Source organism: Diabrotica undecimpunctata, chromosome 10 (assembly GCF_040954645.1).
Source record: "Diabrotica undecimpunctata isolate CICGRU chromosome 10, icDiaUnde3, whole genome shotgun sequence".
In the NCBI taxonomy this organism is placed as follows: domain Eukaryota; kingdom Metazoa; phylum Arthropoda; class Insecta; order Coleoptera; family Chrysomelidae; genus Diabrotica; species Diabrotica undecimpunctata.
In genome coordinates this window covers 47,974,553-47,997,261 of record NC_092812.1, presented here as the reverse complement: position 1 = coordinate 47,997,261, position 22,709 = coordinate 47,974,553, and the positions used below count along the sequence as shown (strand labels likewise).

The following is a 22,709-nucleotide window of genomic DNA, read 5'->3' as shown; positions in this document are numbered from 1 at the left end:
ATTATCAGGGAGTTGTTATGGGTTCTGATGAACCGGGTGTAACCGAAATGAGTGTATTTCTAAAACCAATTTATCAAAATGAAAACATTGTCTTCAATGAGAAGAAGAAGAGAGGAAATTATGTTGATTGTTATGAGAAGTTAAGACAGACTATGAAAATTAAGGAAGCTGACAAGGAGACGAAAGTAAACACGTTTTGTGAAAATTGTGATAAATAAACCGGTTTTATGCTTAACTTGTTTTAATGATGGACATATCTAATTATTATTTATTATATTATTTAATTATTAATTACTATTTTAATTGTTGTATAGTTTTGTACACTTTAATATTACTTCAAATAAAAATTAATGATTTTATTTATTTTTTAAAAGTCAAATATTCCAAAATGCCACATCAGTATGAGTATATTTTTTATATACCGTAAATACTTTACCGGACATCGGAGTGGGGTACTATGGCTGCCAGAAATGGATTGAAATGTTTACTATGACATGGCAGTGTTACATTCAAGTTAATTTCAAATACAAAATCACCGAAGCCGTTATTTAAAGATATTGTTTCTAGACCCATAGGTCTGCTATCGTCCGAACAGCCGGCAGTGTTACCAGACATAGGGATCTGGTAACGTAAGTAAATAGTTACTGACAAATTTATTACCGTCGTGACGTATTAAGAATCTTCTTCTTAAAGTGCCTATCCGTTCCGGATGTTGGCGATCATCACGGCTATCTTTACTTTGTTTATTGTAGCGCGGAACAGTTCAGTGGTAGTCGTGTTATACCACTTTCGTAAATTTTGAAGCCAGGAAATGCGTCTTCTTCCCGGTCCGCTCTTACCATTTACCTTCCCTTGTGGTCCAGATTCGCAATTGGTGTTTGTTATAATACCAGTGTTACTTCGTATATCTTCAAAAGTTTTTTCCACGTATTTAATCCAAATATCCCTTTTATGCTCTATTTCCAGTACTATGTTTCCCTGATTATCTGTCAGGAATCCAGTGTTCTTGTGTTTATATAAGCCTGCAGCTCCTTTAATCTTTTTATGAAGGTTAAATGAATCATGTTTTTGTTGTAATGACTCTATCTCTGTACACTTCGAGCTAAACCAATTTTCTTTTGCTATTTGAATAGCCCTTTTTATTTCGTTATTTATGTTGTTATAGTAATTCGTATTATCTTTGGCGTTTCTTCTGTCTTCCATCATACATAGAATCTCCTCCGTTATCCATACCTTTTTATTTGTTCCTTTAGGTTTTAAGTATTTCTTTGTTATTTCTTGACTTACTTTGTGCAAATTTTCTAGTTCTACATCTGTGTTATCTGTTTCTGTACGAGCCCATGGTTTTTCTGTACGAGCCTATGTTTTTTTCTTTTAGGCGTTTTTGTACCTTTTCCTTTACTGTTTTATTTTTCAGTTGGTTAATATCGTACTTCATAATTTTTGGTCTTTGAACTTTCTTTAAACTAAGTTTCATTTTGGCAATAAGTGGATTGTGGTCCGAATTTATGTCGGATCCTGGGTACGCTTTAACAGATGTTATAGAGTTTCTAAATCGTTTGTTAATAAGAATATAGTCTATTTATATTGGCTTAGTTCCAGTGCCATAAAACAAAACACACACACACACACACACACACAATAGTCTATTTGATTTCGTACTGTGTGATCTGGAGTATCCTGGAGAGATTTCCACGTATATAGTTGTCTTGGAGGAAGATCATAAAAGGTGTTTGTCACTACGAGCTGTTCTTTAATTGCAAATTCAATCAAACGGTCTACTACGTTCATTACCGCGTTCATTACGTTCGCCTAGACCAAAGGATCCCACTAAATTTCCACTTTGTCCTTTGCCAACTTTGGCATTAAAGTCTCCCATTATTAGTATTATTTCGTTTTTCCGAATCCTTTTGACAATATTAGTAAGGTCATTGTAAAATTCTTCTATGATTTCTTCTGGGGCGTCCGTAAGTACAGGTGTACTGGAAAAGTCAGAAGCTTTTTTAACGGTATTAGGAAGATGTTACGCTTTTAGTGTCCTCCTCTACGGAGTCTACAGCTGGAATGTTACAGATGATGCCATAAAACCGTTAGAGGTATTTAAAATGTGGTGCTACCGACATAATTAAGGGTCTTTTACTAACTAACATATCTCCAGAGGCTAAGAAAAGCCAAAGAAATTATTAACACCCTAAACAACAGAAAATTGGCTTACTTTGGCCACATTATGGGTAATAATAAATACAGACAAGACTTAGACGTATATTCTGGCTAGCTAATTTTAGGAAATGGACTGGTCTCAACGTTAACTGCTCTATTTCGAGCTGCTGTGAATAGAATAAGATGGGTCAATGTGGTCGCCAACATCAGTAGAAAATGGGCCTTTAGAAGAAAGCAAGTTACGTTACTTGTTAGACACACTGTATATATTTTTTATATTATGGATAGTTTAATATTTTATGTCACAATAAGAATTTTTTATACAGGCTGTAAAATACTTTCAATGTCAACCTAGTACATACTATTGAAGTTCTGCTATAGATATTAGTTTTTCTGTTTATAAAGTATTTCCTTGTGAAATTATATGTATCGCTGGAAAGCTTATTTCAAGGTGACTCATGTAGGTACAAATGAGATATTTAAAGATGAATTTATGCTTAGTTTAAGTAATTTGATACAGTAACTTTAGCTAAATCGTGATATATTTTATAATTCCATAAAACTCACAATGCATTTAATGTTATGCTAGTTTTTCCTTTCAATAAACGTAGTATATTTTCAAAATGCACATAAATGCATATACACGAACGCTTACCTAATGCAGAAATAAAAGGTAAATACTGTAGAAGTGAGGCCGGGAATCATAATGTACATTTTAGATAATCAGCAAATGCATATATCAACAAAAAGTTAAAACGGGCAAAAGTGCGTCGTGTGAATATTAATAATTACACAGGAAAACGCAGTTTCGTTTTGTTAATATTTTCAGATTTTTGTAACTTCTATTACCTTATAGTTGATTATACATAGATGATTTAAAAATGTCTCATGAGGAAGTTTCTACTAAATCTAGCACATATTTTGCTGTAAACAAACTAAAACTTAACTCTGATAAAACGCAAAATTTGGTTATATCTGCAAGTAATTTACACAATGATCCATATAACAAAGAGACTGTTAAACTATTGGGAATAACCATAGATAATCGACTGAACTTGTCGGATCATATCAAAGCAATCAAGTTTATTATTCGTTATTCGCCAACTAGCAAGGGTTGTCAACTTTGAAACATTAAAAATCACATATTTTTCTTTATTCCACTCTCACCTAAACTATGGTGTAATTCAACAAATGCACTTCAAATTTTTAGAATGCAAAAGAATGCTATCAGAATTTTAGCAAGGGTTAGTTATCTAGAACACTGCCGACCTTTCTTTATTCAAAATTACGCCGCTACCTATTTTGTTGATATTTCAAGTTCTAACTGAAATTCACAGAAAACGTGCCCATTTAATAAAGCAGTCTGATGTCCACGTTCACAATACGCGAAACTGTCACTACCTACGAACAAATCGCTGAAGATTGCGGCTTTCAGAAAAAATTGCCTTATATTATAATTATTACAATATTTTATCAAAAAGTATTAAACAGCTAAGCTGTAATAGTTTCGATTAAGTTATAAAAAAATATCTTCTAAAACACTGTTTTTCTTGCTCAGAAGAATATATGACTCATTGCAGAACCTCCACTGAACTGCTTATCGAAATTTTGCCATAAATATTTTTCTGTTTAATATGTGTTCTTGTTTGTATATATTTAAGTTCCGTTTTATATTCCTTTTTTATATACTTGTATTTTTTTTGACTTGCTACAAACAATATTTGTATTTGTTATGTAGTTAATAAATACTCTACTGTACTCTACTCTATTGTTCAACCTGATTATGGATGAAATAATAAAAAAAGTAAGAACTAAAAAAAGGATACCAAATAGGAGAAAAACAGCTTAAAATAATCTGCTATGCAGATGACGTAATACTAATCTTTCAGCGTGAAGATGATTTACAACATATGCTGCACCAATTTAATATAACCGCCAGAGAATTTAAAATGTTAATTTCTCCAAAAAAGACAAAATGCATGGTTATAACAACCAATTTGCTAAGATGTAAATTGGAGCTGGAAAGGTCAGATAATAGAACAAGTAATGGAGTTTAAATATTTAGGCATTATATTATCTAGCTACGGAAAGCTCGAAACAAAAGTGGAAGATCAAGTGAATAGAGCAGAGTCGCAGGTTGCCTGAATAAAACACTATGGAGAAATAAAAATATCGGGAAAGAAATAAAACGCAGAATTTACAAAACAGTCATCAGACCAATAATGACATACGCGGAAAAACACGACCTGACACAGAGAGGAAAAAAGGATGTTACAAACAGTAGAGATGAAAACACTTACAAAAATTGCCAGTAAAATACTATGGGACAGAGCTAGAAGTACAGATATATGACGTAGATGCAAGGTGGAAAACATCAAGGACTGGGTAAGAAATAGAAGAGTAGAATGATACGATCATATAAGCCGAAAGACAACAAATAGAGTAGTAAAGACGGCAAGAGACAGTTCCCCAATAGGAAGACGATCAGTAGAAAGACCACGTAAAAGATGGAACGACAACTTACTATTGAAAAACAGACAGAGTCATGTCTACATAAAAAGAAGAAGAAGAAGAATAGGTAAGTAACACAAGCCATAAAATGCATACATTTAGTATGCATTTAGTATGTACAGTGAAATACACAGGCCTATAAATGATAACAATGTTTCAGAGGCTGTAACTTCGCTTACCTAGAGCTGTACCTTTCCTATGGATATGTATTCAATAGTATTCTAGTTTTTACTGCCTTCTCATTATACTTATTTCTGTTGTTGGATTTTCGGTCTCTCATATCTCGTTTTAATATGGCTTTGTCTACATGATTTCTCCTGAATATTTAAGTCGACCTCTCGTCGTTCTGCCCATGAGGCTCCGTTCTGTAATTTTTTTCATCCACCTACTGCCATTGGGTATTCTTACGTATATTATATTATGTTGTATTATTATTCCTTTTTGTAGTGACGTTCTCTGTCTTATTCGCTCATTTCTTCTTATGTTCATTCTTGTTACTTGACACCGTTTTCGAATATACTTTCGTTTTTATGGCAGCCATCTTATTTATTACCTAATTTTTTAATATGTCACACTATTGATCCAATTCTCTAATTGATCTCCTTGTTTCTCCTAACGTTTGTTTAATCTCTTATTATTTTGACGTTAAAGATTTAAATATCTTCACGGCGTACTTAGATTATGGTTTTTCTTGATGATTATGATCATATTTATCAACATGAAAAATTGTGCCGTTTTGTCTGATAACCAAGTAAAAATAATATATGAAATTTGCGAATATTAATAGCTGATGAAGTAAGAAGGTAAGGTTTAAAGAAAAAAGTCTTTAGCGGTGACGAAAAAATATATTTTTTAAAAGAGATTTCATGTGTAACGGCCATCGGTAACGACAGTACAATCTAACAATTTAAGAGAGAAAACAGGAAGATATTAATGATCATAAAATTAGGCGTGAATTAATAAGAATCGTTGAATATTCCTTTGACATTTTTCTTTATAGTATTTTCACAAAACTATGACAAAGATATTTTTAAAAGAATAAATTTAATATTTAGTGGAACTTTCGAATAAACTTCACATAAGTAATATACGTCATGATCTGGAAATCGGACAGAATTAGATTCAAACTATAGAATGAGAGAAGGGCTGATTACTTTTTCAAATACATACCGGTTTTAAACATTTTTGTACCTCAAGTGATGTACATTAAATAACAGAACCGGCATTTTCAAGGATTAAAAAGGTCGCCTTATCGGCAACGAACGTATTGCCTAACACTTCACCTCGGTAGTCGAGTTATCCGCTTTGACGAGAACCAACGTATTTGTCTTGTCCAAACTCGGCACAGCAAGCAACCAACTACACAGGCCGTCCACCTAACATCGTTGTCAAGTTTCTGAACGATCCGGTCATATAACGATTTTTTTTTAATTTAGACAGGAACCATGTCCTTGATCTCCAAAACGCTGAGATCATTATTAAAATATTTTATATAGACATGCAATTAACATTTTAGAAGTAATTTTTTATAGAGGTGTTTCAGAACGTTAAAATATTTGAGAGTTTTTACGGGGTAAATAATACAAATTCTTGAATTACAAATGCTTATAACAAATAGAAAGCTTCTACTTGCTTGTACAAATACTTTATCAAATGCTTGTTACACATACTTTATAAAATGACACTGAGAAGAGCTTCTTATTTTCACTTTAACGGCAACAAGCAGATCTTAGGGCTTACAGAGCAAGTCTTTATTAACGATTTACGGTCATCGTTGGAAACCATCTTCATTAGTACTAAATCAGACTAATTCCCAGGTATAATATCTTGGTATTTAACGCATATATCGATATATAGAAAAGCGCGGTCCTGGCAGACGACAAATGATCTGTCTGCGTAACATCAAGGACTAGACCTCCAAAAAAGACGGGAAGAGAACCACAATGCTACACGAATGAATGGCAGACTAGACCGAATAGCAAGTGACTTTAGAGCAACATGCACTAGACCGCAGGAAGACCCTTTAAAAGACTGCGAGAGAGCTTGCAGTCAATGTGACAAATACGCCTACAGCCTTAAGTTCAGACAATAACAAGAACAGGCTAAGGTTTAATATAAGAAGAAGAAGTTTTATCTCAACCATGGATTGAGAATCATATTGCCCAAATTAATCGCACAAAATGTCTCAAACTTCGTGTCAGTCAATAAAATAATAGTGCTAGTTCAAATATAAACAATTCCAGTAAATACTAAGGAACACCATTATTATTCCACTTTTTCAATAAAAACTTAAAAACACTTGTTAATACATACCATTCAATTTAAAAACTTGTTTTCTATGAAGCAAGTTATGCCATGTAAATTAATCTGTCAATTGCACTGTTTTATTAAGGCAAAAGTGAGAGCGCCCCAAATTCGTAGGAATTGCTTCAAATTGTAAATAAATAGTGCTTCAAATTTTAAACTTTAGGTACTCTAAAATTTTACTAAAACAAGATTATTAAATGCAAAGATAGTCATGAAGCGTCGGCATTTAACACATGTCCAAATGGTAAGTGCTGTGAATATAAATCAGGCTGATGTTTCACGTCATTTTGACGTGTCTGGGGCGTGATTTCGCGATTGTGGCGTCGATATGAACAATTTGGTAATATCGCTGAAAGACATGGAAGTCGTCAACATGAAACTACTCCTCGACATGATCGGTATGAGGTAGGATTAGCTCGTCGAAATGTGCATATAACTCCACGTGAACTCTATGTACCTTAGAAAATACCAACAACATTACCGTATGTGACCAAAATTTGAGGAATAATTTACATGTAACCGACCTGCATGCCAAACTTCCATTGAGGGTGTAGGATAATGCAAGGTCAAATACTGCAGCAAGAGTAATAGATTGGTTTCATAATGAGGATATTACACTTTTACGATGGCCAGGCCAATCGCCAGATCTTAATCCCATCGATCATATTTTGAATATGCTTCAGAGACACAGTTCTCCTCACCTGCACAATGTTTATACTAGACAAGGTCTTCAAGATCTTCTTAAACAAGAATGGATCCTATTGCCTCAAAACTTAATTTTAAGCAGGCCAAGGAGGCTTCAAGCTGTTATTGACGCTACTGAAGAAAACACAGATTATTAAACACATTTTTGGTTAGATTTTTTAACTTTTCGTTGATTATTTGTCATAAAGAAGTCATAGTACACTAAAATTGAACTGACTTTATTGCTGACTAATCAGGCATTATATTATAACCGTATGTCACTTTTTAAAATCTAATCAAAAATGATGTATATATGAGATGAAAACTTTGTTGTCCTTAGACATTTTTGAGGTATTTATAAACATCATACAGGTGTATACACCCTCAAATTAGAATAAAGAAGAGTGTATAAATAATTTTTAGACTTAAGTAACGAACCACATCCAATAATCCCTAAAAATAGCTACTTATAATAATGGGTGACTTTAATGCATAAGTGGGATGAGGAAGATCGGGAAAACATAACTCAAATATCATTATGATCAGTTGATTGTCTGTATCTGTATAACAGAATGGGCCAGAGCCTTCCAGAACACACTTCACTCACACAACGAAGTTCAGTTCTTATTTGACCCTCCCTCGTAGTTAAACAGAATGAAACTGATTTATTCAGAAAAAATCGCTATATTTTTTAAACGGAATAATTTTGGCACGGATACCTATATTTATTAGTTAATAGCTGCGTTACCCACGATTTTCATTGGCATGATTTTAGTTTTATTGTATTGATGTCTAAAATAAACAAAAATGTATTTTAAAATAAAAGAATTTTTACAGAATTAAAAATAAAATCAGTACATTTAATCACAGCTTAGATGTCACAGAATATTTTAATAGACTTGATCTCTAAAGAAGTACATCTGCTTTTTTACGAAATTATTTAAGCCTTTACCGCATGAATTTTTGTTTTTTATCAAAAATAAATTATCAGATAAGAATTTTAATTCTATTTTTACGTAAAAATATTGAAAAAATCTAGCTACGAGGAAAACTTTATTGGCAAAAAAAAATTTTTGGTGCCAAATATGGAACATCATGCAACAATGTAATATTAAAGTCAAACTATTTTGAAGCTACAATATACACTATACAGTATGAAACTGCAAATAACAGTTTCTTTCTTTATTAATACACAACGGTATTGTGCATTTTGTGCACATTATATATGTTTTCCCTGTACGGCCTGGAAATTTGCATCTTGACCTAGCGCTCTCATCCCAATAGGGAAAATGATCAAGCCCATCTTTACGGATGTCTTCTTGGGGTATTTCTTTAGTGGGTCCCTTTTTTCGTTTGTTCTCGTACATCTGCTGAATGCTACTACTTGACGGTCTTCCTACTCTGTTCTGTTTAATTGGTTTTCCGGCTTTGCATAGAGCATCGGCTATTGCTAGTTTGGTATCCAAAAGGGGTAAATCAAATTTCTTCGCTCTTTTGGCTAATAACCAACAGTTCACGGCTGTCACGTCAATGAAACGAAAAAATATTCGTAAATAATATTTCTTCGACCTGATTTTTATACGATAAAATTCTAACATGTATTCAAGGAGATCTACACCTCCCATGTAGTTGTTGTAGATTAGGACACTGTTAGGACAAGGTATCATTTTATGTATACTTTCTTGTTTGAAAAATCTTCTTTTTTCTCCCTTTGCTTCATTTCCAGCATATGTTGACATTGTACTAACGATTTTTTTATCAAATCAGGATACTACACTGACATCCACATTGTCTATATTGGCTATTTTCTCTACCATATCACCTCTGCCGCGCTTCTTTCTTTCTTTCTCAGCTACCATCACAACTCCTGGAACACGATTAAGTCTTACTGTTCCCAAAAGGTAAAATGCCCTCTTTGGTCAGATATATCATAAGAGATATGCTGGTGAACCAATTGTCAAAAAACAACTTGTAATTTTGATGTTTTGGTATCGAATCTGCGAATTTGACAACCACGTTGCTGCTCACACTAAGATTTGGTGCACCTAGAGGTACAATATTACTCTGGGAACCAGCAAACAAATTAAAGTCATAGCTGAATTCCGAAATACCACTCAGCATAAAGTTTTTGAAGCCCCACTTATGTGGTTTTTTTGAGTTATACTGCTTTAGCTGGCTTCGCGCTTTTGTTGGTATATAGCTAGAAATTCTTCTTTCGGAACCATGAATAGTCGTTCTTTGATTTGGCTCAGAACAGGTCTAATTTTGAATCCAGGCTGGCCATTTTTAATCATGTCATCATTGTTATTGAAATGCAAGAAACGTTTTATTTCTTCGAATCTGTTACAGCTCATCACATCGCTAACTGTTCGGTGGCCAATATTGGCATTTCAATAGTGTCTTGTTGATGGAAGTTGAATTATCGACATGTAAATAGTAATTTCTATAAATTGTTCTATTTCATATTTTTATTAGCTGGTTTATCTGGACGTTGTTGCACTGAGTATAAATTTGATTGGTCTGTGATATGCTCTATAAGACTATCAGGAAAGAGAAACTTAAAAAATTGGACCGGAGTTTCTAATTATAAAATCGAAGAAGTAAATTTTCAGAACCAGTAAATTTTGTATCATTTTCTGATCTTCTCAGATTTCCTTTCACCCAATTATGAGATTTCTTCCTTTTATATCGTAGTCTTTCAGACAAAGGGGTATCATCATCTGAGGAATCTGAGGATGTGGCAGAAATGACAGTTTCGTTGACATTGCTTGGTAGATTTTCACGCTCCTCATTGTCACTATCTTGACACAATATCATCTCATTTGTGCCGACTTCATCAGAGAGATCTGATTCTTCACTATTAGTACTATTTGGAATTCTAACTGCATTCATTGTACCATAAAAGAGTTTCGAACACATTTTACAACATTAAAAAAATGGTGAAAACCTTCAATTATATGTCATCGCGTGCTTTAGTCTGTGGTCCACAGACAGTGGGGAGTATAAATCCTGTGGATTTATACTCCACACTCGTCTCTAGACCCTTTGGCTTAGGTCTTTCTACTGCCAAGCTGTGTTATATTGTAAGAAATTACCTAACCTACCAAAATTGGAACAGAAACGCAGAGGAAACTTCGATTGGGTTGGTCGAAGCCCTCTGCAGAGCACATAGGAAACAGATATGAGATATTCTTGCCAAGAGCCAACCCTCCATATGATGACATATCCATGTCTGTCTGTTCGTCCGTATGGACGGACAGACATACATGGATATGTCTGTATGTATGTGTATCCTAATACAACTTCTCGGTTATTAAAATAGATAGAATGACAAATGATATGTCAAATGAGAGCTTATAACCCCAAGATGGTATTAAAGGTAAGAAATTTAATCTTGGAATTTCGGACGCAAGTTTGAAACCGGATTCACCATGAAAGGAGGATTACCAAGCTTTGTTTATTAATAACCAGATTTTTTACCAAAGTTTTAAAAAATAAATAGAATCTGATGTTTTAATAATTATCTGATGAAATGTATTTACGATTTTTTTATCAAAATTTGAAACAAAATTATAAATTAATTAATTTTTTTTGCAATGCTATTTTTGGTATTACTTTTATAATATAAGAGTATATATATTTAGCCCAGTCTGATTAAAAAAAAGGTCGAAAAATTTTTCGCAGATATCTGAAGCTTTTAAGACATATGTAGGTGGGGGTTACTAGATGACGAATAGATGAAAAAGGATTCATATTTTACCTTGCGTTTTTTTAAACAATAATTTATGGTCACAATTTGATTTTTTGTCTATAAGTTTTTTTTCTTATATTTTACATAAACAATATTTATATCGCTTTTTTATATCAAGAATATCTTTATTTTCCCGTTTTTTAAATTAAAATTGATAAATAATTTACGTATGGCAGGGTGGACGCTCATTTGTACAATGAGAATTTAAACCAGCAAAAATGTGTGCCCTAGATCTTATTTCTCTCTCTTATACACGCCGCAGCCCGAGCGCCCGTCCTGTCATAAGCGTTTTATTAACGATTAGAAAACAATGTTTTAAAATTTAGGTTTTTGGTGAATTCAAAAATAATGTTTTTACTTGTGTTTTTGAGCCTTGGAAATCGTAATTTTGCATTTCTCTTAGTTTTAAATTATTTAAAACTGAGAGAAAACAATCAAGTTTATAGAAAAACTACAAGAGACTTTTTTTGTTCGGAATGACCCAAAAAATTAAAAAAAAAATGTCCGGGCCGAAAAAATTAATTATTACAATTGGTTTAAAAAAATTTGAACAATTTTTCGCCCTGGCAACCTCTTGAACCTTTTTTTGGGTTCTTATGAAAGTGATTATGCGAAAAAATCTCATGGGAATATTTTTCCAAACGACCCAAGCTGTTCGCTTTGTCTATTTATAAAATAATTATGTTTAATATATTACTTTCTTCAATGAGTCAATTTTAAATTTCCTCAACTTTGCGCTTAATCATTATATGCTCACCTGCTCGTTTAGTGTGCATTTTCGTTATTTATGGAACTAAAGGATTTATTGTGGTGGCTATAGTAACGTATACCACCTACACGTGTGCCTCAAATATTTAATAAAAAATTCGAACAAATGTAGTGTTTTCTGTGAAAATCGAATCACGGTGAAATTATTTCATTTGACCCAGATATGCCTAATTATGAAAATATTTTTTATTTTAGCTACTAGATAATGGTATTTTTTTACTTGGCGTTGCAGTTTTTCATTTACTGTTATATACTAATATGACTAACGCAGTGAGCTTTTTCGTTTTGATCTACACCACTGTAAATTATTGTCTAATCGTCCAAAATTTTAGTTCCCCAAAGTTTCTTTTTGTTTCAGTTATAAAGGCAAGTTTATCTTGCGATTTTTTAATTCTTCAATTATTTCTTATTCTTTTGACTCCAATCTCAAGTAGCTATCTTCAATGTATTCGTTATTTCAGCTCGTTTATCCTTGAATTGCCTTGTTCGTCTTAATTTTGATCCGTCAGGCCTTTGATGCTTTTGAGTATTTGTAATAACGTTACTTAATAATAAATGAGTAGTTTATTATTTTTTGTTTTATTGTAACATCATTTACAGATAACAAAATTTGTTTTACAATGAAAAGATCTAGTAATAAAATGGCGTGCCAAGTTTGAATCGCCTAAAACATACGTTTTAACTGTTGACATTCTCTTTTTGTTAGCCAATCATTCTCCATCATGTTACAATTCAATCCCATGGGAAATATTATTTGAAAAACAGGAAATTCCGTATAAACGTTAATTGAAATTAAATTTAGCAGTTTTATCAAATAATCCAATCATGCGAACTGAACGATGCAATTTATTTAATTAATACTTTTCAATTAACTTGGATTATGTTTGTTTTATTGGAACTTAAAATCAAATGAAATCCATATTTAATTAAAATACTACTAACAAAATTATTAAACATAAAATTTATACTTTAATGCAATAAACGACGCAAAAAGCTACTTATCTTTTAATTCTACTCCCCAGTAAAAATGAAAATATGGAAATTATATAAAATTATTTGTATACTATTATCCGTTAAAAGGAAATTTAAACATGAAAAAGCTGTACAGACCATAAAGTAAAAAAGGAGCATGAAGGTAATGAGATGAAAAATGACGACAAGTTGAAAATAAATTTTCCATCTTAGGGATAAAAAGGGCGATGAGACTATAGACACACAGAAAATATAATGATGGCAAAAAAATGCAACACCTTGTATACGGTTAATTATTTGGACAAAAGTATTTCTTTGTAAGTCTTATCTAAAAATATATACAGTGTGTCAGTAAAGTCTGGAATAAATTCGATATTTCCTAAATGAAAAGCCTTTTTAAAAAAATCTAAAACACGTCGATTTTTTATTTAATGTTCATTAAATTACATTTTACAATAAAATTTCATTATACAAGGTGATACAAATTACAGTGATGACGTCATCGGCTCTTTTTTAAATGTAACATCCTGTATTTTAGGAAATTTTTAGATCGATAAAAATGAGCTTATTCCAAAAAAGTATAATACTGGGGGTCTAACGGATATAATTTGAAAGATATGCGCTTAGAAAATTAATTTTTATTGATTTATAATATTAATAAATTATAAATAAATTATAATAAGTATATATATTTAGGGATTCTACAGTATTCACTGCCTTCCCTCGCTCAACCGTTTCCATCTCTCTCTGTTGTTCCATTCTCCATCGTTTAGTCCTCTCTTACTCATGGCGTCGTCTACTTCGTTCCTCCAGGATTTTCGGGGTCGTCCTCTTTTCCTCCTTCCTATGGGGCTCCATTCGGTTATTTTCTTTATCCATCTGCTGTCGCTAGTTCTTCTTACATGTCCATACCACTTTAGTCTTTTTTGTTCTATATATGTTAGTATATCTGTTTCTATTGATGTTCTTTGCTTTATTTCGTCATTACTTCTCCTATCCATTCTTGTTACTCTGCAGCATCTTCGCAGGCATTCCATCTCTGTTGCTACTATCTTACTGCTGGTTTTCTTGTTTATGATCCAATTTTCAGCCCCATATGTCATAATACTTCGCACTAATGTTTTATAAATCTGCGTTTTTGTCTTCATATTTAGGTGTCTATCCCACCATACTGAGTTAAGTTGTCTGATTGCTGCTCTTGTTTGTCCTAATCTTTGTGAAATTTCTTCCTCTGTTGTTGCCTTTTTCGTGATTATAAACCCCAGGTATTTGAATTTATCCTTTCCTTTGATTGTTACGTTGTCATCAATCTGTAGATCTTCTATGTCTTCTTCACTTGTAGATAGGTACTCTGTTTTCGCGAGGTTAATATCTAGGCCAGACTTGGTATATTCTTCTTGTAGTTTCTTCATCATGTAGCTGAGGTCGTCTTGGTCTTGTGCAATCACTACTTGATCGTCTGCAAAACTTAATGTATATAGGTATTCGTTCCGTACCTGTACTCCCATGCCTTCGCATTTTCTTTTCCATGTAGTCAAGGCTTTCTCTAAGTATATTTTGAATAGGGTTGGAGATGTGGAACAACCCTGCAGGAGCCCTTTTGTTGTGGTGAAGTCTCCTATGATTCTTGTTCCCATTTTAATGGACACTTTATTTTCTTTATACAGAGCTTTTGTAGCTTCTATGAGTTCCGTCTGTATTTCTAATTTGTACATTGCCTCCCATAGTTCTGACCTTGGTACAGAGTCATACGCCTTTCTCAGGTCCACAAATGCCAAGTGTATATCTCTATTTTTTGCTTTTTTCTTTTCCAACAGTTGTTCCAGTGTGTATATGTGGTCTATGCATGATCTTCCTGCCGTGAAGCCTGCCTGATCCTCTCCGATTTTGCCTTTTATCGCTTGCTCTATCTTTTCTCGCAGTATCTTCCCATATAATCTTCCTATTGATGATATTACGCTTATTCCTCTGTAGTTTTCGCATCGTTTTCTATCTCCTTTCTTAAATATAGATGTCATATATGCCGCCGTCCATTCCTTTGGGAGCTGTTCTCCATTTATGGCTTTCTGAAATATCCATTGTATCATCCGGTGTAATTTTTTTGATCCGTATTTTATAAGCTCAGGTGAGATGCCTCCAGGTCCCAGGATGTTATTATAATAAGTAACTTGAAAATAATCCAGTAATTAATACATGACTTAATCTTAAATGTTCGAATTGTAGAACTTGTTGTATTGGACAGTAACCCAAACGTACAAATTCTTGTAGAACCTTGTTTATGCTTTCTTGAGTAACATTGTTTATTTCTTTACGAATTCTTGTTTTTAATATCTCCAATATTTGCAGGTTTTGTTTTATAAACAACATTCTTTAAATGACCCCACATAAAATAATCCAAAGGATTGAGGTCTGGCGACCTCGCTGACCATTCAATATGTCCACGTCTTCCAATCCACCTGCTCGGAAAAATTTCGTTTAGGTACCTTCGAACATCTAAAGCATAATGCGGAGGCGCATCATCCTGTTGAAACCATAAACTTTTATCAAAACCTCGAAGATTAATTGCACTGGGAAATAAATTAACTAAAGTAGGTACGAGATACCCACTTAAAAACTGAAGGTATGCTGGTCCGTTTAAATTACCTTCGAAATAGTAGGGTCCAATGATTTTATTTTTTACAATGCCAGCCCATACGTTTACCTTTTGCGAGTATTGGGTATGATGTTCCCACATCCAGTTGGAGTTTTCTTTTGCACAGTATCTACAATTCTGACGTTTGACCTCGCCATTTAATTTGAATGTAGCCTCATCAGAATAAAATAATATTTTTAACCAAGAGAGGGTTTCAGTGGCTGTTATCCATCATTATTTCGCAAAATTGTATTCTTTTATCTGGATCATCCTCGTTTAATTCCTGTATAACTGTGCATTTTACTTACTTTACTTACTTTTACGTACTTTGTGTACCGTTGTTTTGCAAACATCGAGATCACTACTAAACTTACGAACAGAAGTGTGCGCATCTTCTTCAAAAGCAAGAAGTCTCTGTCTCTGTAACATAATTTACAGAGGGACGACCTGATTTGCGTGAATTTTCAACCGTACCAGTTTCTCAAAATTTCTTTTCAATCTTACTTACTGTTGACTGCGTGATGGGTATTTCTGGATATTTATCATTAAATAAATTACACACTTCCATCTGAGTTCGTGATTTGTCTCCATACCCAATCATCATGAGTATTTCAATTTTTTTGCAATTGATAATAAATAATTTATTTTCTAAGCGCATATCTTTCAAATTATATCTATTAGACACGAGTATTATACTTTTTTGAAAAAACTCATGTTTATCGATCTAAAAATGTCCTAAAATAGTTACATATGCTATAAACCTTGGAGGAACTTATCTTCTGAAGAAAATACAAGACCTCTTTAATATTTGCTTGTCTCGAGTCAACAAATCCCTATAAATTGGAATCATCATTATCATCTAGCCTCAAAAGGCCACTGCTGAATATAGGCCTCTTCCTCGTGTTTTCAACCAAGTCTATCTTGCGTCACTCTTATCTAGTTTTTATTTTACCTTCTCAAATCGTCCGCCCCTCGTGTAGATGGTCGACCGACGCTTCCCTTCCCTTGGTCTCCATTCCAATAACCTCTTTGTCCATCGCCCATCTGTCATTCTAGCTATGTGTCCTGCCCATCTCCATTTTAGTCTGGCTATCCTTTTGATGACGTCACCTTGGTTCTTCTCCTGACCTCTTCGTTTATTATTTTGTCTTGCAGAGTTATTCCTAACACTCCATTCTTCTCTTTGTGACTCTTAGTTTGGTGGTCGATGCTTTTGTTAAAGTAAGTGTTTCTACCCCGTATGTCAACACTGTGAGGACGCATTGATTAAATACTTTTTTCTTCAGGCGTGTGTGCAGCTCAATTTTAAAAGTTTCTCTCAGTTTTCCATATTCTGCCTACTCAAGACCGATTCTTCTCTTCAGTTCATCAGTCTGATTATTCCTGCCCATCATAATTTTATGTTCTAGGTAATTTATATTTATCTGCGAGTTCTAGTTCTTGCCCACCAATACTGATGTTCTGGTTGGGTACCAAATTTGTCAATATTTTTATTTTTGAGATGTTTATATTTAAACCTGCATTTTCTGTAGTCACAACGAGTTCCCTATACCATCTCTCTTGCCATTTCCAAGTCCTCAGCTATTATGAGCAAAAGCATACATTGGAATAATTCTATTAAAATTCTGCATAAAAAGATGACAACATGAGAATTACAGTCCAATTTGTCTACTTAATGATCAATACATACTGTACACCAGAATAATAACCAATCGATTGAAAACAAAATTTGAACTGCTGCACATACACACACTCGCGGTATTTAGAGGCTTTCGGTCGCGGTTGTTCTTCATACGGGGAAACTGTCCGGTTACCGGTTTATGAACACGTGTTTCGCGGTACTAACACTTAGATCACGATATAGAGCACATTTGCGTCTGTACACGATTTAAAATAGTATTTGCGGTATTTTTCGCGTAACTATAAGCGAGAGAGATAATTAGAGTGGAGAAAAAGCGTGGTAAGTCTGTACCAAGCGATAGGTAGCGATAGAAAGATTATACGGCTGCCTAGTAGGACTCAGCAGACGAAAGAGAGGACGACTGTTTCTAGCAACAGTCAGGGGAGAGAGTGCCCGTTATCATCCATAGACAACAGGGAAGAGAGTGTCTTTCTTCCTTGCTATCTTACAACTATCTGTATTTTTAATGGAGTGGGGTTAAAATGTGAGTAGGAAGGGTTGGAGAACGGGAAAAAACTGTAAAATTATGGTAGAATGGTAGCTAGTAATACGGCGAAAAAATTACATGATTTTTCGCATGTGAAAAAATTGAACACGACCTACCCTCACTTCTAGGCACTAGAAGCACTAGAATATATATATATATATATATATATATATATATATATATATATATATATATATATATATATATATATATATATATATATATATATATATATATATATATATATATATATATATTTATGTATATAGCAATGCTACAACTATACAACTGCATGGTCCTTCCAATAAGATACATATCAGGAGAGGTGTTCGACAGGGAGATACTGTGTGACCCAAGTTGTTTATCACTATATTTGAACATGCTTTGAAGTCACTGGAATGGGAAAATAAAGGAATAAATATCGATGGCGAGATACTTGTTCTGAGTTCAGATGACCTAAAAATTTCCAGTGATATGCTCTATCTCTCTCCTGATGCCGACCATAATGTAGCCTCGCCTATTTTAAAAAAATTTTAAAGTGTTGTCCTTGTGTAGTGTAGTGTGATGTACAATTTTATGTTTATGACATTCTGTGATTGTTGGATAGGCCAAAATTGACGAAATGCCCCTAAAGATGCTCTAGGAAGCGAAAGTACTTGGGCAAGATTTAATTAATAAAACTGTGCTCGATATCTGCCTTTTATTTGATCAAAGTTCATTTATTCGAGCATTCACCTTATATCAATTCCAGTGATATGTTAAATGAACTCAGCGATGCAGCACATAAGGTAGGTCTGAATGTTAATTACCAAAAGACAAAAATGATGACGAATTTAGTTCCGACTCATCCTTTGAAGAAGATAGAAGACGTCGAATTTGAATTTGTTGATAGCTACATATACCTTGGACATACAGTAAACATTTTAGAGATAATCAAACTGCTGAGCTACTAAGGAGAATAAGTCTGAAATGGCACCATATATAAGATTACATGATTTTTTAAAAGTGATGTACCTAGCAGCTTAAGAAGACGAGCTTTTAATCAGTGTGTCCTATCTATTTTAATATATGGCGCAGAGACGCTTACACAGACAAGGACATTTCTACGTACATTATAAGTGACGCAACGTAGAATGGAAAGATCATTAACGTTGAGAGCTAGGGTAAGAAACGAAAAAATTCGTAAAAGAAATAGTGTAGACGACATTATAAAACACATAGCTAAAATTAAATGGTAATGGGTAAAGTGCAAGATAACAGATGAAAAAATCTTGGAGTGGAGACCAAGAGCGGAGAGGCGAAACCAACGAGGACCACCTACGAGATGGACTGACGACATAAAGAGGATATGAACCAAATGGTTTGCAACAGCGCAAGATAGATCGGAATAGAAGTTTTTATCGGAGGCCTATGTTCAGCAGTGGACGACTATAGGACGTCTGTCTTGGTTCACACAACGACATGACATATTTTGTCTTTTTTGAGGACTTTTTAAGATAAGAGGTATTTTCAAATATGTAATGCGGATGCTATGTAATTCAAAGACACAGAGTCTTTTTCGCCGTCTCGTCAACTACGATATTTTTGCAAATGTAATAGTTTAAAACAGATATCAATGTAGTTTCCAGAACCCAAGAATATTTTTTATTTTCCACGGACTAGTGCAACTAAGGACATCCTGTTTAAATGCACTCTAGCTGTTTCTCTGTTATACCTACATCACTTGAAAATTAACGTTTACTGCTCCCAAATAGGGTCACACAGTTCGTGTAGAACATGGGGTGTGTATTAACATGGTGCACAAGGTGGTTAAAGTGTTAAATATTAAAACAGCTTCAAAATAGCGAATTCTAATACTTAGTTATAAAATTAATTTTTTACTCTGAAAACTAAAAAATAAGACAAAATTGTTCATTATTTATGTCTTGTAACTTACTTCTTTGAATAATACACTTCTCAACAATTGAAGTGGATATTATGAAAATGTGTATTTTACTTTTTGTTCATAAGGTCAAATAGAAAAATTTAGTGATATAAATAAAGATTTATTTTTACTTCGTATTTTCATACAGATAACCCGAAAGAAAGAAATTCTTTAAGAAAAAAAAAATAGAAAATAAACAAAAATTGTAAAATTAACAACCTAAAATTTCAATTTCTGCTCAATTTCTAATATCCCGAAAAGAAAAATTAATAGTGTGTGGGTCCACCTCTGTGTCACCTTAGTGCTCTAACTCTATTTGGAAGACCTCTTATTAAATTATTGATGAACTGCTGCGGTACACGTGCCCAAATCGCGCGTAATGTATTGGCCAACTGATCTAAGGTTTGAGCCGGTTGAAGGAGCCTGTTTTTTGCCTAGACATTTCGGCCCAAACATGTTCAATGCAATTGATATCAGGTGAACACGGTGGCCACTCCATTCTTGTAATGCCATGAGCGTCTATACACTCGTTGACAATTCTCGCACGGTGAGGGAGAGCATTATCATCAATCAGAACAAATTGTTCGCCCATTGCACCAAAAAATGGAACAACTAAGGGTAATATGACTCTGTCTCGATATCGTGTATCAGTCATTGTCTCATTAATTAAGACGACTAAGTCCGTGCGACCGTCAAAACATATGCCTCCCCACAGGCAAACGGATCCACCTCCAAAAAGAGTGGTAGGGACTCTCAGATTTTCATTGTAACGCTGTCCTTTTTCCCTCCATACCAATATTCGGTCATCATTCATATACAAACGAAATCTGGACTCGTCAGTAAACAGACAATTCCTCAAATTTTCGAAATTCCACTAATAGTGTTCCATCGCCCAGCGATATCTGCATGCATGATGCTCCCTAGTTAGTCGTGGATGGGTAGCGCGCCGTCTAGCCCTTAAATTGGATGTATGTAACCGTCTTCTGACAGTTTGACTGGAAATCGCTCGTCCAGTAGCATGCCTGAAGATACTGTTAATTCTGGAAGCCGTGAATGTTGGGTTCCAGAACCAACTCTAGCACAACATACTAAACTGCAGAGATTACGATGGGCAGGGCACGTGGTCCGCATGCATGAGAATAGAATCCCCAGAAAATTATTAAATGCAAGAATGCAGGAAAAAAGACCTGTTGGAAGACCTAAAAAGAGATGGGAAGATGAAGTCGATGAGGATGCCAGGAACTGCCTGGGAACGCGTTCATGGAAAAGAACAGCGGTAAATAGAGATGGTTGGAGAAGCCTGTTGAGGGAGGCCAAGGCCCGATTTGGGCTGTAGCGCCATTGGATGGATGGATGGATGAATGTTGGGTTTCTTCTTGCCGTCAGAACTACAAAACGGTCTTGCCGACGAGTTGTATATCGTTCTCTTCCTCCTCCATGCCTGTTTGTTGCAGACCAGTTGCTACATACCGATTCCATGCACGACTTATCACACTTTGTGACACATTTAGCCTCATAGCAACCTGTTGTTGAGTTATGCCTTGTTGGATCCAACGAACTAATTGCTCGAGCTGCACTAGTTCTAAACGTCTTTGTGCGGCATAATGTTTTTGTGATAAATAGATTTCTTGACTTATTGACAACTGGTAAAGCCAATACAAGCACTTTTATACGAATGATATATTCATGTTTGGAACAACATATCTCTCTTTGTACGAGATAAGGGCCGATAAGAATAGGGAGAAAAAAACCACGTGCAAAAAATATTGGCAATAAAGATAGCATATAGAGTATGGTACAGGCAATTATTTTAAAAATAGTTTTATATGTTAATTTTAGGAATTTTAAAATTATCCACTTCAATTGTTGAGTAGTGTATATTATTGATAGACGAATTCGTTAAGAACTATTTTTTTCATAGAGTAATAGATTAACTGATAAGACTGCTTACTATAATCAGTTCAATATTGGAATATAATTCTGTTTACACATATTCAAATGATGGCTACGAAAATTACGAGGTTTTTGAGGATTATCCCGGATCTGGTCCTCTGCAAACACAGATTTCATCAAACATTATAAATCAGCTTTTATTAATAAAGGGGGTTTTGTTTTATTTCATTTTTATCCCTGTTGATTTTAGAAATGCCAATGGCGTTTTTACGAATATTTAAATAATCATACAGGGTTGGCCTATTAAATGACAATTGCATTTGAGTAACATCATTTGGAGGTTTGCAAAAGAGCAAAAACCAGAAATTATAACTATACAAACAATCAGTGCTATCAGCCCTAATCGGTTGATGCGGTTTGTGGTACGGTGCGGGAAACTTTACAGTAACAGAACAATTAAAGACAACTTATCAAGACAATCTATAGACGCGAAAGTAGAAAGATGATATTGTCTAAGTACTAATTTCTGAGAGTAATATCGCTATTGGAAAAAGGTAAGAGATTTATTTATTATATCTAACACTATGTTCAGTATGAAAAACTAACCCAAATTGAAAGTGAAGAATCATCCACTGAAAATGGAAAAAGGAAGAGATGGATTAATGAAGATGAAGGAGAAGAATATAATGATAATTTTTTTATGAGAAGTAAGAAGTTATTTAGGTCCCCAATTAAGAAAGTGTGTGGTAATCAAGAATTGAAAGAAATGATAGAACTTTTGAGCTAAGATAAAGCAATCCGAAGAGTCTAAAATTGAAACACGTCTTCTTCCTTCTTGTATGTAGGCTTTAAAGTCTGTTTCTTCTTCAATATTAACCTCCTCAATTGTTTAAATTATCGCACCATCTTTTTCTTGGTCTGCCCATACTTCTTCGTCCA

General features: G+C 34.0%; 1 protein-coding gene across 2 annotated transcripts in view; it reads right to left on the bottom strand.

The window, feature by feature from the left end:
- Positions 1 to 22,709, bottom strand: part of LOC140452093 (phosphatidylinositol 3-kinase regulatory subunit gamma-like) — a 312,721-nt gene that overhangs the window by 131,210 nt on the left and 158,802 nt on the right. The window lies entirely within an intron of this gene.